The sequence below is a fragment of the Eumetopias jubatus genome, unplaced genomic scaffold (genome assembly GCF_037043125.1).
Source record: "Eumetopias jubatus isolate StellerSeaLion01/CBP00866 unplaced genomic scaffold, mEumJub1_p1.0 scaffold_5, whole genome shotgun sequence".
NCBI classification, from domain to species: domain Eukaryota; kingdom Metazoa; phylum Chordata; class Mammalia; order Carnivora; family Otariidae; genus Eumetopias; species Eumetopias jubatus.
Genome location: NW_028274811.1, coordinates 22,216,865 through 22,232,972, shown reverse-complemented (window position 1 = coordinate 22,232,972; position 16,108 = coordinate 22,216,865). Strand labels below are relative to the sequence as shown.

Below are 16,108 nucleotides of genomic sequence, written 5' to 3'. Positions count from 1 at the left end.
CCATTTCTCACCAAATAAAACTCATTTGCTGTTTTTTTGGATCTCTGACCCCAGAGATCATGGGATGAAAGCTTGAACACTGACTTGCATGGGGGGCAGGATGCTTTGGGCCTCCGAAAAGTGTTGAGAGGAAAGATCAGGATGTTCTCTGCTCTTAGCAATTGTGCTTAGCAATGTCCTCCATTTCAAGAATCTGTGGAGAAGTTTTTGTTCTGAATATGTGAAATTTTAGCACTGATATTGAAGGAGATGGTAGTTTGCCTACCTTTCTTTACAAGCAATGAAAAACATCTCCACATCTCAAAGGAACATGTAGTTTGTTGCCTCTGCAATAGGGCCTGTGCTTTTAGACCCGGGCGAGTCAGTCCCTTTGGCAGGAGGCTTTCATCATCTGCTGATACGCCAGGGCCTCCTCACCTTTTACCTGGCCAGAGCTGTGCTGTCCAATACGGAAGCCACTAGCCACATGTGGCATTAAGCAATTAAGTGTGGCTAGTCTGAATTGAGGTGTACTGTAAGTATAAAATACACATTTGATTTGAAGACTTAATGTGAAAGAAACGTGAACTATCTCATTAAAATTGAAAAATTTGGTTATGGGGACGCCTGGGTGGCTCAGTCGGTTGAGCGTCTGCCTTCGGCTCAGGTCATGATCCCGGGGTCCTGGGATCGAGTCCTGCATCGGGCTCCTTGCTCGGCAGGGAGCCTGCCTCTCCCTCTGCTTGTGCTCTCTCTCTCTCTCTCTGACAAATGAATAAATAAAAAAATCTTTAAAAAATAAAAAATAAAAAAATAAAAATAAAAATTTGGTTATGTAAAAAAAAATAAAATAAAAAAATAAAAATTTGGTTATGTATGAAAACAGTAATATTTTGGATCTATTGTATAAAATAAAATACACTTTAGGACAATATTCACTCATTCATTTTTTTCCCGTTTTCAAAACATGGCCCCTAGAAAATTTAAAATATCCTGGGTGGCCTGCGCTGGTGGCTCTCACTTTTCTGTTGGCTGGTGCTGGGCTCGAGTTTCCGTTTGGATGCGCACTCTCTGACACCCGAGTGGATGGGTTCCTCGTAGGTGGCGCTAGTCAACGTGTATGGTTGTTACTTGGGAGGGAGAACTGTTGACCCTCAACTGTTCGCACGCAGATCATTTTTCTGTGACTCCCGAAGGTGGAGGCATAGAAAAATGGGCTTGGGAGAGTGGGTGCTTGTGGGTTGAAGTGAGTTTCCACAGGAGAGGAAAGAAAGGACAGAAAGTGTCAACTGGAGGCAGCAAGAAGATAGGACGGAAAGGAACGGTGGGCACGATAAGGAAGGCCGGGCCTCCGGGAGGCTTGGGGCTGGAGAAGGGCCTCCGGAGCCTTCCTCCTCGTTGTGCTGGCTTGTCCTCTTTCTCTCTGACCTCTTCTTCCAACTTTTCTTTCTCCAGTTTTTCCTCTTTTTTCAGGAGGACCTATTTCCCACCAATTTACACAACTAAAAAAAGGCGCTTAGAGCCATCACAGAAGGCAAACTGGTCAAAACAGTGTTTTTTTTTTTAAATAAGGCAATACAGGTGGAATATTTTGTTCATCTAAGTCTAGTGACAAAGGGGTAAAAATGCAGCAGGATGGCATTCCCTAGGCAGTTGCTGTTACTGGGTCTACATCTTCTGTCTCTGCCCTCCCAGAAGAGAGTAGTAGAGAGAGAGAAGGTAGAAAGAGAATGAAGGAAAGGGAGGCAGGGAGTCTTGGTTAGCGCAGGCTGCCGTAACACAATACCAAATATTGACTCAGGGGCTTAAAGAGCAGAGATTTATTTTCTCACAGTTCTGGAGGCTGATAGTTTGAGATCCGGGTGGCAGCCTAGTTGGGTTCTGGTGAGAACACTGTCTGGTTTGCAGAGGGCCACCTTCCCACTGTGTCCTTACACGGCGCAGACAGAGACCACGAGCTCTCCGATGTTTTCTTCCACGGGGCACTGGTCTCAGGATCCGACCCTTATGACCTCATTGAAACTTAATCACTCCCAAAGCCACCATCTCCAAATGCCATCACACTGGGGTTAGGGCTTCGACACATGAATTACACTGAGGACACAATTCAGACAATAGCACAGCGAAAAGACAATTGGCAAAGGAGAGATAGCGCGAGGGCCTTGATTCTCACTGTATTGTTTTCATGTATTAAATGAAAATGCTGATAAGGAGATAAGCTAAAGTGCATCTATATACCAGCTTTTTTAGATTCCACATATAAGTGACATCATTTAGTATTTGTCTTTCTCTGTCTGGTGCATTTTACCAAGCAGAATGTACTTAAAAGCTGAATTGATCGAGAAAGAGTCGAGTGGTGTTTACTAAGAGGATGGGGGATGGGGAGGGAGGAATTGGAGAGGTATTGGTCTAAGTGTACAAATTTCTAGTTATAAACTTAAATTCTGAGTAATGTGTAGCATAATGATTATAATTAATAATACTGTATTGCATACTTGAAAGTTGCTGGGCGAGTAGATCTTAAATGTTCGCTCCACAGAATAGACATGGTATTTCTGTGATGGGATGGTATTCTTAGCTAACGTTGTGGTGGCAATCATTTTGCAAAATACACATGTATCCAGTGAACACATGGTGCACTTTATTTTTTTTATTTTAAAGATTTTCTTCCTTTATTTGACAGAGAGAGACATAGCGAGAGCAGGAACACAAGCAGGGGGAGTGGGAGAGGGAGAAGCAGGCTTCCCGCAGAGCAGGGAGCCCGATGTGGGACTCGATCCCAGGACCCTGGGACCATGACCTGAGCCTAAGGCAGACGCTTAACGACTGAGCTACCCAGGCACCCCACATGGTGCACTTTAAAGTTACACCATATTATAGGTCAATTATATCTCAGTAAAACTGGAGGAGGGGGAGAAAAAAAGAAGTATATACACCAAGAAGAAAATTTCTCATACAGCTGTATTTTACTATTTAATGACCTCTTCACACATACAATAAAAATATTTTTGTTCCATTTCTAAACACATTACAAATCACAGAAGTGTTTTAAACTCTTCAACAAAGTGGGGGCTCCAGGAGTCTCATATCCTACTTGTAGTGGAATTAGCCCAAGGCCAGCCCAGTGATTTGTCCAGACTCCACCACTAATCTCCGCATGACCTGATGGGCACCATTCTCCTTGAATCCAGGTTCCCTTATCTGGAAGCTCCTGACAGCTCTACCCATCCCCACATCTCAAACACTGGTGGTCCTTCTTAGATTTTCATTAGCAGCTCATATAGTCTTGCCAAGGTCACATCTGCCTGAAGCATGGAGGGTTCTGTCATCTGACAGCATAATCTCAGGTTTAGCCCCATTCCCAGGGACCTCCAGGAGACACAGAGACAAGAGAAATTCTGTCACAGGGAGGGAGCAAACCTGATTAGCCATAGTCAGCCTATGAAATCACAATTGCTACCATAATAGAGGTTTTTACGAGTACATGCTGTTTTTCATGATTTCCCCTCCTTCTGCTTCAACTTAAAATAGGTCTGAAGCACAAAAGAGAATGATGGCTTGGGGTCATGGCAAAGAGGAGATGAGAGAAGGTGGCAGTTTTGCATGCTTAAAAAGGTTTAGAAAGAAGACAGACAACAGGAGCATTCTTTTGCTTGCAGCTGGGGCCTGCTAGGCTCACTTTTCTATGTAGCCTTGAAAAGACAAAGGGCCCGGAATTGTGACATTTGCTTTTGACCATTTCCAGCTTCTCATTCTTAATAGCCTTAAACCCTTCATGCTTTCAGCAAAGTGCCATATGTGAGTTATATTAAAAATACTAGTAACTAAAGAGATAACAGCAGAGGTCATTCTAAGGACTTAACTTAGAATGTGTATTTTGGGACCATCTGATCTCACCTGCACAGGATTTATGTCTACAACATGCCTAACTGATGCTTTACTAAGTTAAGTGGCTCCCGGACATGAGTGTCTGTCCAGCTCTTAATAGGTCAGCTGCCAGTTGTAATCAATGGATAAAATTTGCTTTTTACCATCAGTGCAGCTACGCATTGTTAGATACGTGGTGGGTGGAGAGCTGTGATGGACAGACTGGAGGAGAGCAGGATACAGCTTGTTGCTAATCAGAGAAAGGACGTGTGGCGCAATACTAGGTTCAAAGACCTAAATCACGTGAAAACATTGCTTCGCGCATCCGGGAAGTTAATAGTTCTGCGTCCGAAGTGATACATTGCTGAAGGGTGACCCAGTGAGTGTCTGGGAGGCTTTTTTTAGATTTTCTAAACGTTTGTTTCTAAAAATGGATGTTTCCCCTTTGATCCCTTCACTGATGCCAGCACCAGAAAGAGTTCAATGAACACAGAAATGCTAAGAACCACTGATCTAGTGTCTGCTTCACATGCCTCTCATGATGGGAAGCACACTTCTCCCCAGGCAGGTCTCCATGGTCATTTTAAAAATTAATTCATCAGTAATCAGTCACTTGCACCCTGCACATGGAGAACGAGTCAGATGCGCTGTTGGCTTCCACATTGACAGTTCGACGCTTGGGGAGGGGAGAGGAAGCATTGAGTTAGGCCCCAAAGAACATTCAGGATTTAGCCTAAACAAACATCTCAGCTGCGTACTAGCTCATGAACGTTTACTTTTCTCTCTGCTTTTCAAGCTAATGACCAAGGCTGCCAAGTGTTTACTCAATAAGAAAGACTCTTCCCGGTGAGGTGATTAAATACTTTATTTCATCAGAGCCACCCAGGATTACTGTTTGGCCTAAAAGACCATGTCAGCTTCCTTCTCTGTACAAATGGCCATCACTCTGACTCACCTTCATGTGGTTTTGGAAGCTGTGTATATTTCTCAGTAACCGCAAGGGAGTCCAGTTTCATCTATTGCCATACTTGGACTTGAAAATTGGTTCATCCTTATAAATCTCTCTCTCTCGCTATTTGAATAATAAACAAAACTTCAATAATAACCTTCCTAGTTTTCTGTCCTTCTCTAGACTTTCACAATTACCATCCGAGAATAGTACTTCTCTGAAATAAATGATTTGCTTATTTTGGGGGTTCTTATAGCGCAAGTATTTTACATCTTAAAAGTCAGATTATTCTTACTACTTGAAGTTTTCTCTGTTTTCTCCCTTTGGTGTTTTTATTCATACGGAGACCAGTGTCTCTAGTGACAAATGGCCAACTTCGAAGAGTTTTCAGTTACTTTCCATTAATGCCATGAACGCTTAGGATACATTTGAAGTTGGCATGTGTTTGTTGATTTGGAAATAAGAGCGGCATTAAAAGAAGAGAGTTGATTGGACGTCCGGTTCTTGGTTTCAGCTCGGGTCATGATCTTGGGGTCCTGGGATTGAGTGCCATGTTGGGCTCCAAGCTCAGTGGGGAATCTGCTTGGCGATTCTCTCTCTCCCTACCCCTCTCCCCCCAACTCTCCCCGTGCTCTCTCTCCCTCTCAAATGAAGATAAGTTTGGTCAGTTAAAAGAACTGAAATGTAGTTTGATATATGCTTAGAAATTTTCAGTGTATATCAGAAAACTTCCCACATCTTAGTGATGACCACTGTTACAATAGGATTTTATATTAGCAGAAAAATCTAAGGTGCAATGGTAGACTGGAGCAACTATATATTTTCACCTAGCTACAGTCCAATAGCCCCACACCTTAGATCCTGAACACATGTGTTTTAGTAAATGCTTTGGACGGAACAAAATACTTGGTTTAAAACCACGATGGCAGGGATGCAGTGCTGATGACATGGGGAAGTGCTCTGGAGAGTGATCAAAGAGCTTATAGAGCACTTGATGAAGAAAACACTCAGGACAAACAAGGACTGAGAGAGAGTCTGTAGGAAGCACTTGTTGCCTCAAGTTTTGGGGGCCTCCCGCAGATGCTGGGCCCATGCCAGTCTCCAGAACCAGCACGAAGTGTGGGGCTGATGTGGATGCTTTGAGGACTTGTATAGTGTTTGAGGACCAGGTAGGATGAAAAACACGCACCTCCCACTGTTAGCATTGCTCTTGTGGCAGTAGGATGCTCTCACCGGGAGACATATCTAAGATGTAAAGGGATTGAGGGAACTGCAGATCCCTACCCTCCTCCCTTGGTTGACTCGGAGGCATAAATGCACTGTGATGCCCATGGTTAGTGTTTATTGAAATGGCTAATTCTCTCTTGCCCAGCACAAATACCGTAGTTGAAGTATTACAATAGCTTCACGTCTGGTCCTATTGCTTCTGCGACCTGCCCTTTCAGTTTGGTTTCAGCTCTGCACAGAGAGATCTCATTGAACTTTAAGTTGGGTCTTGACAGTCTTTTGCCTGAAATCTTCCAATGATTTTTCATCTCATGTAGGCTAAAACCTCCCCACCTACTGACATACTATGTGATCTGGCCCCCCTTTACTTCACGGGCGCATCTGTTCTTCCTTTCCTTGTTCCTAACAGACTAGGCATGTTTCCACCTCAGGGCCTCTATATTTGCTACTTCCTCTGCCTGGATAATTGTAGCTTTGAGGCATACACAGCAAGCTCCCTCAGTTCCTTCAGGTCTCTCCTCTCCAAAGTCACCTTCATCCCAGTGAAGCCTCTGCCAGTTGTCTCGCCTACAATTTCAATGCAGCCCCCACTGCTGGACAAGTCAGATCCTTGTTCCCTGCTTTGCTTTTATTCTGAAATGCTATGTCTGACTATTTTATGTTTATCTTCTTGGTAGTCTCTTCCTACCCCACTAGAATGAAAGCTCCATGAGGGCAGAAATCTTTGACTGTTTTGTTCACTACTGTGTCTTCTCTACCTAAAGCAGTGCCTGGCACATGTCTTAAGTCATTTGTTAAGTGAATAAATGGATGAACATCAAGTGCATATATGATATAAAACCACGGTAGCAATGGCCAGTCCAAAGGTTTTCATTGGTGCATCGTTAGGATGGTTCCCAGATTTCCTCCCCAGGCACATATTTTCTTCACACAAAACTTTTCACTACTACATTCCCCCCCCACCCTCCCCCCACCCCAGATAATAAACTATTGTGATTGCACAACGTTGCACTTAACATCTGTGAATTTAAGTTTTTGTTAAAAGGAAAAATGGAAAAGTTAGGATAGCTCTCTTCCAGATCCGTGACTCAGGTTCTCTGAGCTATGAAAATGGTTCTTCACACTGGCACCTGGGGAGTTTCATCAATACAGAGAATCCAAGGTCTCACTGCTGAAATTCTGCTTGAGTGAATCTGGCAGGGTGTCTGGGAATCTATAGTTTTACAGAGTGCCCTAGGTGGTTCTGATGATTGGCCAGGTTTTGGCAGTTGAGTTTCTGCTGACCTGTAATAGGCATGGGGAACTAAATTTCTGGCTAAATCCTAAAAGGTAGGCCAGAAATCTTCCAGGCATGCCTCTTCTTGACAAGGCTGCAGTACACATAGCAGAAGAGAGATCACATCTATTATATTCTCAGTGTCTCTCCCTTGTTACCTGACATCTCTCTGCCTGTGAATGCTACCACTGACTGAATGTATCCATGGTCTTCCCATCCCTCCCTCCACAATTAGCTTAAATCTCTGCAACATCTTGCCAGGTCTAACTTGGCTGAATCATCTCTAGAATCCAGAGAAAATGATGAGTTTGGAGATTTGTTTTGTTTTTGCTTTTGTTTCTGTTTCTCAGTGAATGGATAGATCCATTTCCTCACAAGCTAGTCTGGAAAGGAGAGGAGGTCTCTCTTTTGAGAGATCTCATTTCCTGAGAGATGATGCCTTGAGGGCAAGCACAATGACTCCTCAGCTTCCATAAGGGTTTAACAGCTACCACAGCCACATTGGGAGCAAGTGAATCCCCTTCAGCAGATCTGAATCCAGGATTTTCTTTCTGGAGCTTCCTGAAGTCAAGTGATCTGCCTCCCAAAGACAAAGAACATTATAATGATAGAAAGGTGTGTGAATACCTTGGTACTAGGTTGGGAGGTGGGAGAGATTTATTTGTGTGGAAAAGCAAGTGGGGACATCTCAAAGATGGTGCCACAAAATGAATATAGGCTTGTCCATGATGGGAGATAGGGGAAGCAACCAGTGGCTAGGCACTATGTGGGGACCTAGTGCAGTGCTGCGTCCCACCTTCTATCTACACCAGTAGGGTAAATTGTTTTACCAGGGTGAGGGTAGGACACTGTAGTTAACTTAGTCCGTTGCTCCCTTTCAGGGTGGGGTGCCTTCCCACCCTCTTCAGGGTCTCAGATCTTATCAGATTGTTCTATAGAAGGAGTTCTTCAACCAGATTGGGAAACAGCACAAACACTGTTAGCATCACAATGCTCATGAGTTATGCCTAGAGGAAATCAATCTAAGCAGAAGAAAGGTTTTTTGGGGGGAATGTCTTTTACCTTTTCCAGTGAGAAGGACCTGAAGTCCCCTCCTATAAATCTGGCTCCACTGAAGAGTGGTTCAAGCACAATGACTGATGCCTGGCTGGAGGCCTAAAGGTGAAAATGGACTCTGGTAGGGGAAAAGGAAAATCACACTGGGGCTGGGGGGAGATACGTAGGAGACTGTGAGAAAAGAAGAAAAAGAAGAGATAGTAGATGAAGGACCATTTCTATGCTTATGTGCAGTAGAATCAGTATGGACTCAAAGTCAATTGGAGGAATATGAGTAAAGATGGTTTTATATCATTTAGACTGCATGTTGCACTAAAGCGTAATAGTGAGACTCCTGCTTTTCTTCTCCATGCACAGGGGTTATATGAGGCTAAGTCTATAGAATGACGAACACCAATTTAGTTGTTTGCATTAATTTTCAAGCAGTTATTTGTTATAATTTCTAGTGTTGCATGGCTTTGAGAAATTATTTGATGCTGTAATAAGAACAGTATTGGCGGAAAAAAAAAGAACAGTATTGGCGGTGTTATTCTTTGAAAGGGCAGTGAAAATTAATGTTTTTTTATGGAGAAAGATAGGATAAATAATTCTTCATTTTTGTGGATTAGGGATTTGCTTGTATAAACTATGCAGAAGAATGGGTTTTGTGGAGAGGGTGTGCAAGTCATTTTGATTTAGCTGACTTGACAGTGCTATTAAATGTCCCTGACAATAGGACACTTGGATGCAGTCATTTGGAGTGACATGGCAGCTATACCTCACCACATACGGCTTCTTCTCTTCCTTAAGTCTTATCCTTTCCCTAAGTTTCTTCCTTTTGCATAGCCCTGTGATGACAATGATGGCATCACCGAATTTTCCTAGCCTCCTAGATTCAGTGCTAGGCTAGACTCAGTACTTCTTGGATGAAGATAAGAAATCTATGCATAGGATGTAATAAATTGCAAAAAAAAAAAAAAATACTATAGTGACAAAGACACTTTCCCTAACCAAACTTTAGTTAGGCTTCTCTGAAACTCATCCTTAAACCTTGTCTTCAAGCACCCAGTTGCAGAGAGAAGTCTGCTCAATCACTTTTTGAGAATCCCCACCCTTGGTATCTGATCATCCTCCATATCTGAAGAAATTCCTTATCTTCCACCACACCCCAGGTGACATCTGGTCACCCTGGCCTGCCTCCCCCCTTACTCATCTCCCACCCACAAACCCCACACACACCCGTTACTATAAATTCCCATTTTTCCTTGTCATATGTAGAGTGGAGCCACCCTCTCTTTCCTACTGTGGACACCAATTGCAATCAGTAGCCCTCAATAGAGTCTTCCTCACTGTTTTCCCAAGTGTCACAATTGTTGGGATTTTTTTTTTCTTCCCCTAGAAATAGCAGCTGAAGGATCACAAAGAATTTATTCAGATTGTTGATGTATTTTACCCTGGAATCCTAAAAATGATAATATCAACTGCTGCTAGTACTGTCAATTTTCACATCATGCAGAACAGTTCTCCAAGTGTCTTTTGAGAATGACATTGCTGAGATTAATTACTGAGATTTTTAATTATGTAAAACATTAAGCAGAGGCCGCTCTTCTGGTCCATCCATAATTTTCTCAACAAGCTTCTCAGAGTTCTTTAGAAATAGGGAGGTATGGTAGGCAAAATAATGCCCCTCTCCAAAGATGTCCACAAAGTTACCCAGAATAATGGGCCCCCAAAGATGTCCGCAGACCTGTGAATATGTTTCTGAAGGTGCCATACTGCTGGCTTTGAAGATGGAGAAAGGAACCACAAGCCAAGGAATACACGTGGCCTATAGAAGCTGGAAAAGGCAAAGAAGCAGATTCTACTCTAGAGCTGCCACAAGGAACACAGTCTGTTGATGCCTTGATTTTAACCCAGTGACACCTGTTTTAGACTTCTGGCCTTCAGAACTTTAAGATAATAAATTTGCGCTGTTTTCAGCCACTAAATTTGTGGTAATGTATTACAGCACTAATGGGAAGCAAATAAAGAAGGGAAAACTAAGGAATGAGGAAAATCTATCCATAATAGGATTCCCAGAAAGCTCATTTAGGTGCAAATTCACCAATGGACTTGGATTTCAGCTAAGGGCAACTAAAGGTTTCCAAACATCCAGAGAGGTCTGGATTCCAGACCCTCCTGCATCCTCTGGAATTTCATGCCTTTGTTATTCTCTGTTCCTTATAAATGTTAACCTTTCCACTGACTCCAAGCCATTAGCATTTAAATGTACTCATTTGGTACCATCTTTAAAAAGGAAATAAAACCCTTTCACTCCTTAATGCCCCTTCAGCTGTTGCTCTATAACTGTTCTCCCCTTTACTATCAGGTCTCTTGAAAGGGTTGTCTATACTCCGACTCCCTTTCTCCTTGTCAACCCAGTGCATTATAGCTTTGGTTTTCCATTACACTTTTCAACTTCGCCTTGCTGAGCTTACTGATGTCACTAAATCCACTGGACTTAATGTTGATCTTCTAGGGCCTCTGAACATTTGTGGTTATTGACAGCCTCCCATAAGACACTCTTTCCTTGACTTCTGTAATATGACACTGTTTTCCCTCAAACTTTCTGACTACCCCTTTGGTCTCATTTTGTGGGCTCCTCCTCAGAGTAATTACTGCATGGAGATCCTTAAACGCCTGGTCTTAAGCTTTCTTCTTTCTCTCTATAGGTCTTTTCTGTGGCCTTGGTGGCAATCTATTTGTGTGAATGATGCCCCAGTTTACAACTCTAGATGAGACCTGAGCCCTGGACCTGGGACCCCCTCCTTTGAGACCTCTCACGAACATCACAGATACAGTACGTCCTAAACTGAACTCATTATCTAACCTCCAAAATTGATTTCCTTTTCAGTATTCCCTAGCTGGGTAAAGTGGCATCACCATGCCTCTCCTTGCTAAAGTCAGAAAGCTGAGCATTGCTTTAGATTTCTCCTTTACTCTCATGCTCTTCCATCTCTCTTATCCCTAAGTGCTGTTGTTTCAAACATCTAAGTAACTCTTAACTTTGTCTAACTGTCTCCGTACCCGTTAGATAGGCTATGTATTCCTGTAACATCTTTCAACTTGTAATTCTTATTCAAAAATTATGTTCTTAAGATCCACGGAGTACTCTTTTATCAAGGACTTTCCCAAACTCCATTATTTCTTCCTCAATTTTAGTCACCTGATGGAATCATAATAGATGGCCATAAGGAACTAATGGTTGGTGGGACCTACTTTTCAGATGACACAAATGGGCTTTATAATGACCCCCCCCCCGAGCATTTGGACATTTATTGTTGGAATCTCCAAGGTTCAGTTCAGAAGAGACCAAGAGAAATGTGGGTTTTAGAGAAGAAGCCCTGAAGTTCCTTTAAGTGCATGAGAGACAACAGTGGAGAGTTGAAGTGGGTAGGAAATGTCAAAGTGCACCCTTGAGAGGAATAGCTCACAGAAACAAGCATTGCTTATCAGTGTCACCTCCTATACAAGTCTAACTTCGTTTTTATTAACTTTCTTTTATTTTATGCAACTTGCTGTTAGTTTACGTTTCACGGTAAGAAGACAACAGTAAGAAATGGACTCAGGGAAGGGTGAGTGCCAGGGATGTCTCCACTAACTTAAATCGGCAGCTTAAAAAATGCCCTGTTCTTGACAACAGCCTATGGAACACGGTTCTTTCAATTCCTCCTCCCATTGGAATGCCATTCCAATTTTATCAGGTTTATTTTATTTTTTTGAAATTTCAAGAAATTACAAAAGATAATTCAGAAGTGATGGAGAAATTCTCCATGAGGGAATTCAAACAAGCTTTTCTTTATTTAGGAAATCTTCTGATATTTGGTACAAATGTTAACTTTCATAGATGTTTTCCCCATTAATTAACCTCCTTTATCACATAATTTATATGCCTTCAGAACATTATCAAAGCTAATGGCAAAGGAGTTCTTTTCAGGGTGGGCTTAATTTGAAGACACCATAGAGAAGCACAAAAAAATGTCTAGGAGACTATTGAAATTCTTGAGAAATATGCTTCTGATACTGGGAAGTTTCATGGTATATTTTGGATGTATTATATATTAGTATTTGAAAAATAATATTTAAGACTGTTGAATCACAGATCTGTACCTCTGAAACAAATAATGCAATATACTTGAAGAAAAAAAAAAAGAAGAAGATAGCAGGAGGGGAAGAATGAAGGGGAGTAAGTCGGAAGGGGAGACGAACCATTAGAGACGATGGACTCTGAAAAACGAACTGAGGGTTCTAGAGGGGAGGGGGGTGGGGGGATGGGTTAGCCTGGTGATGGGTATTAAAGAGGGCACATTCTGCGTGGAGTACTGGGTGTTATGCACAAACAATGAATCATGGAATACTACATCAAAAACTAATGATGTAATGTATGGTGATTAACATAACAATAAAATTAAAAATAAATAAATAAATAAATCTTCCCCTCAAAAAAAAAGAAAAATAATATTTATAATTTTTAGAGATATCAAAGAACTCCCATAACTACAATTTCACTTTTTCCTCTTTCTATGCAACTCCCCTCCATACTTGTAAGACAGGAGGAAAAGAGAGAGAAAACGGAAGTGGGAAAAGAAATAAACATTTCCATAGCACCTACTGTGTTATTTTACTAAGAACTTGCTCAGCAAGCATATGAAGCAGAGTAAATGCTTACATCTTGTTTCCATTATTATGACCAATAATACCACCACAATACTCGTATAGGCACAGGTCTGAAATATGTAGGCCACTTTTCTGATCTGGAGTCACAATTTATCCATTGGGGGTTATATTCTTAGCATTTCTCAGCTGTTTATGGAATATTCCTGGCTTTAAAACAAGAGAACAACAGGCTATGTGTCTCATTCTTTTTTGTTTCCATCTATTACTAATTTCTGATCTAAAAGAATGCTAAGATAATAGGAATTGGAGGAATTGGCAGCTGGATTACCATTAAGACTTGTGGGCATTTGTTCTGGCTACTTTCCAAGATGACCCTCCCAGTGTCTTCTGGTTTGAACCACCTGGATAAACAAAAGCTTAGGGACACATTAATTTTCAGCAGGCTAAGTTCTCCTTTTGTTTCTGGCTTAAGGTACATCATTTAATTATTATTTAAATTAGTTAAATGTCATCTGCATTGTGCGCGGCGCCTGGGTGGCTCAGTTGGTTAAGCAACTGCCTTTGGCTCAGGTCATGATCCTGGAGTCCCAGGATCGAGTCCCGCATCAGGCTCCCTGCTGAGCAGGGAGTCTGCTTCTCCCTCTGACCCTCCTCCCTCTCGTGCTCTCTATCTCTTGTTCTCTCTCTCTCAAATAAATAAACAAAATCTTTAAAAAAAAATTTTCATCTGCATCGTGAATTAATTGGTTATGTCTTTTCTTCAAACTACTTAAACTGAAACTTCAAATGATAAAGTATACCTAAAATTGTGAAAGTATCTGTTACTTTTTAAGACTCAGATTGGGTTTAATCAATTAAGTAAGATTATTTTTACCTGGAGCTAGCCTCAAAGAATTACTATTATCTATGAATACAGGTGGTACTCAAGTTATGATGGCTCAACTTGATGATTTTTCAACTTTATGGTGGTGTGAAAGTGATATACATTCAGGAGAAACCATACTTCAAATTCTGAATTTTGATCTTTTTCAGGGCCAGTGATATGGGGTATGATACTCTCTCTCTCTTTTTTTTTTTTAAAGATTTTATTTATTTATTTGAGAGACAGCATGAGAGGGAAGAGGGTCAGAGGGAGAAGCAGACCCCCCGCTGAGCAGGGAGCCCAATGTGGGACTCGATCCTGGGACTCCAGGATCATGACCCGAGTGGAAGGCAGTCGCTTAACCAACTGAGCCACCCAGGTGCCCCCGAAAGAAATTTCTATGGCCGATGTCAAAGAGGTTACTGCCTATGTTCTCCTCTAGGATTTTGATGGATTCCTGTCTCACATTGAGATCTTTCATCCATTTTGAGTTTATCTTTGTGTATGGTGTAAGAGAATGGTCCAGTTTCATTCTTTTGTATATAGCTGTCCAGTTTTCCCAGCACCATTTATTGAAGAGACTGTCTTTTTGTCCATTGGATATTTTTTCCTTATTTGTCAGGGATTTGTCAAGACCATAGAGTTGAGGGTCCATATCTGGAGTCTCTATTCTGTTGCATGGATCTATGTGTCTGTTTTTGTGCCAATACCATGCTGTTTTGGTGATCACAGTTTTGTAATATAGCATGAAGTCAGGCAACGTGATGCCCCCAGCTTTGTTTTTCTTTTTCAATATTCCCTTGGCAATTTAGGGTCTTTTCTGGTTCCATACAAATTTTAGGATTGTTTCTTCCAGCTCTTTGAAAAATGCCAATGATATTTTAATAGGGATGGCATTGAAAGTGTAGATTGCTCTAGGCAGCATAGACATTTTAACAATGTTTATTCTTCTCAACCATGAGCATGGAATGTTTTTCCATCTTTTTGTGTCTTCCTCAATTTCTTTCATAAGTGTTCTGTAGTTTCTAGAGTATAGATCCTTTACCTCTTTCATTAGGTTTATTCCGAGGTATCTTATGGTTTTTGGTGCTATTGTAAATGGAATTGATTCCTTAATTTCTCTTTCTACAGTTACATTGTTAGTGTATAGAAGAGCAACTGATTTCTGTGCCCACCATTTTTTAAAAAGATTTTTTATTTATTTTTGAGAGAGAAAGAGAGTGCATACACAAGTAGGGAGAGCAGCAGAGGGAGAGGGAGAAGTAGACTCCCCGCTGATCAGGGAGCCTGATATGGGGCTCAATCCCAGGACCCCGAGATCATGACCTGAGCCAAAGGACAATGCTTAACCAACTGAGCCACCCAGGTGCCCCTTGTCTTCCCTTTTTAAGAGTTAAGCCCTCCATGATGCTCTCAGCAGAATTTACCTTATATATTTTTGTTCATAGTTATATCATATTCCTAAAGAAGCCCTTGACAAGGAAACAGAATCACTATGATTGGTTATGACTAATAAATATTAATGTTCTGGGGTGGATGGGGAGGGTCCCTGAAACTCATTACCTACCCAAATGATGAATAAAGTTGGAGTTGCGTTAAGAAGGATGAAGAATAGTATCTTTTATGTAGGTGACAAATAGCATCTGCTACAGTGAACAAAATTTTTTATTAAAAATGAGAATAGGGGTGCCTGGCTGGCTCAGTTGGTAGAGCATGAGACTCCCGATCTCAGGGTCATGAGTTCAAGCCCCACATTGGGTGGAGAACATACCAAAAAAAAAAGCCAAAAATAGTGTATCATTCAGTAATATTTGTGCTGCAGAAAAGCTGAAAGCCCAACTCTAACTGGCTTAAGTAATAAAGAGAATGTGTTAACTCCAGAGATAAGGGCTAGTTTCAGGCAAGAATTGAACTGGTAGTCCCAGTGATGTAACTGAAGATCATTTGGTCTTTCCGCTCTTTACAAGATGAGCTTCTTCCTAAGCCTAGCACTATTCTGGTAGCCAGACTACTGCCACTGTCTTCCTGGGATGACTCCTTCTTTCTGTCTAGGGTCTCTACCTTATTTTTTTTTTTTAAGATTTTATTTATTTATTTATTTGAGAGAGAATGAGAGAGAGAGAGAGAGCATGAGAGGGGGGAGGGTCAGAGGGAGAAGCAGACTCCCTGCTGAACAGGGAGCCCGATGCGGGACTTGATCCCAGGACTCCGGGATCATGACCTGAGCCGAAGGCAGTCGCTTAACCAACTGAGCCAC

General features: G+C 41.7%; 1 protein-coding gene, 1 long non-coding RNA gene and 1 other non-coding gene across 3 annotated transcripts in view; 2 read left to right on the top strand and 1 right to left on the bottom strand.

Annotated features, from left to right (window-relative positions):
* Positions 1–16,108, bottom strand: part of CCDC192 (coiled-coil domain containing 192) — a 197,887-nt gene that overhangs the window by 1,426 nt on the left and 180,353 nt on the right. The window lies entirely within an intron of this gene.
* The window catches only part of LOC114209563 (uncharacterized), a 289,818-nt gene that overhangs the window by 141,851 nt on the left and 131,859 nt on the right, over positions 1–16,108 (top strand). The gene's annotated exons all lie outside the window — the stretch shown is intronic.
* On the top strand, positions 15,540–15,612 carry TRNAG-CCC (transfer RNA glycine (anticodon CCC)). Its single transcript has one exon. It is a non-coding gene; the product is annotated as a tRNA-Gly (tRNA).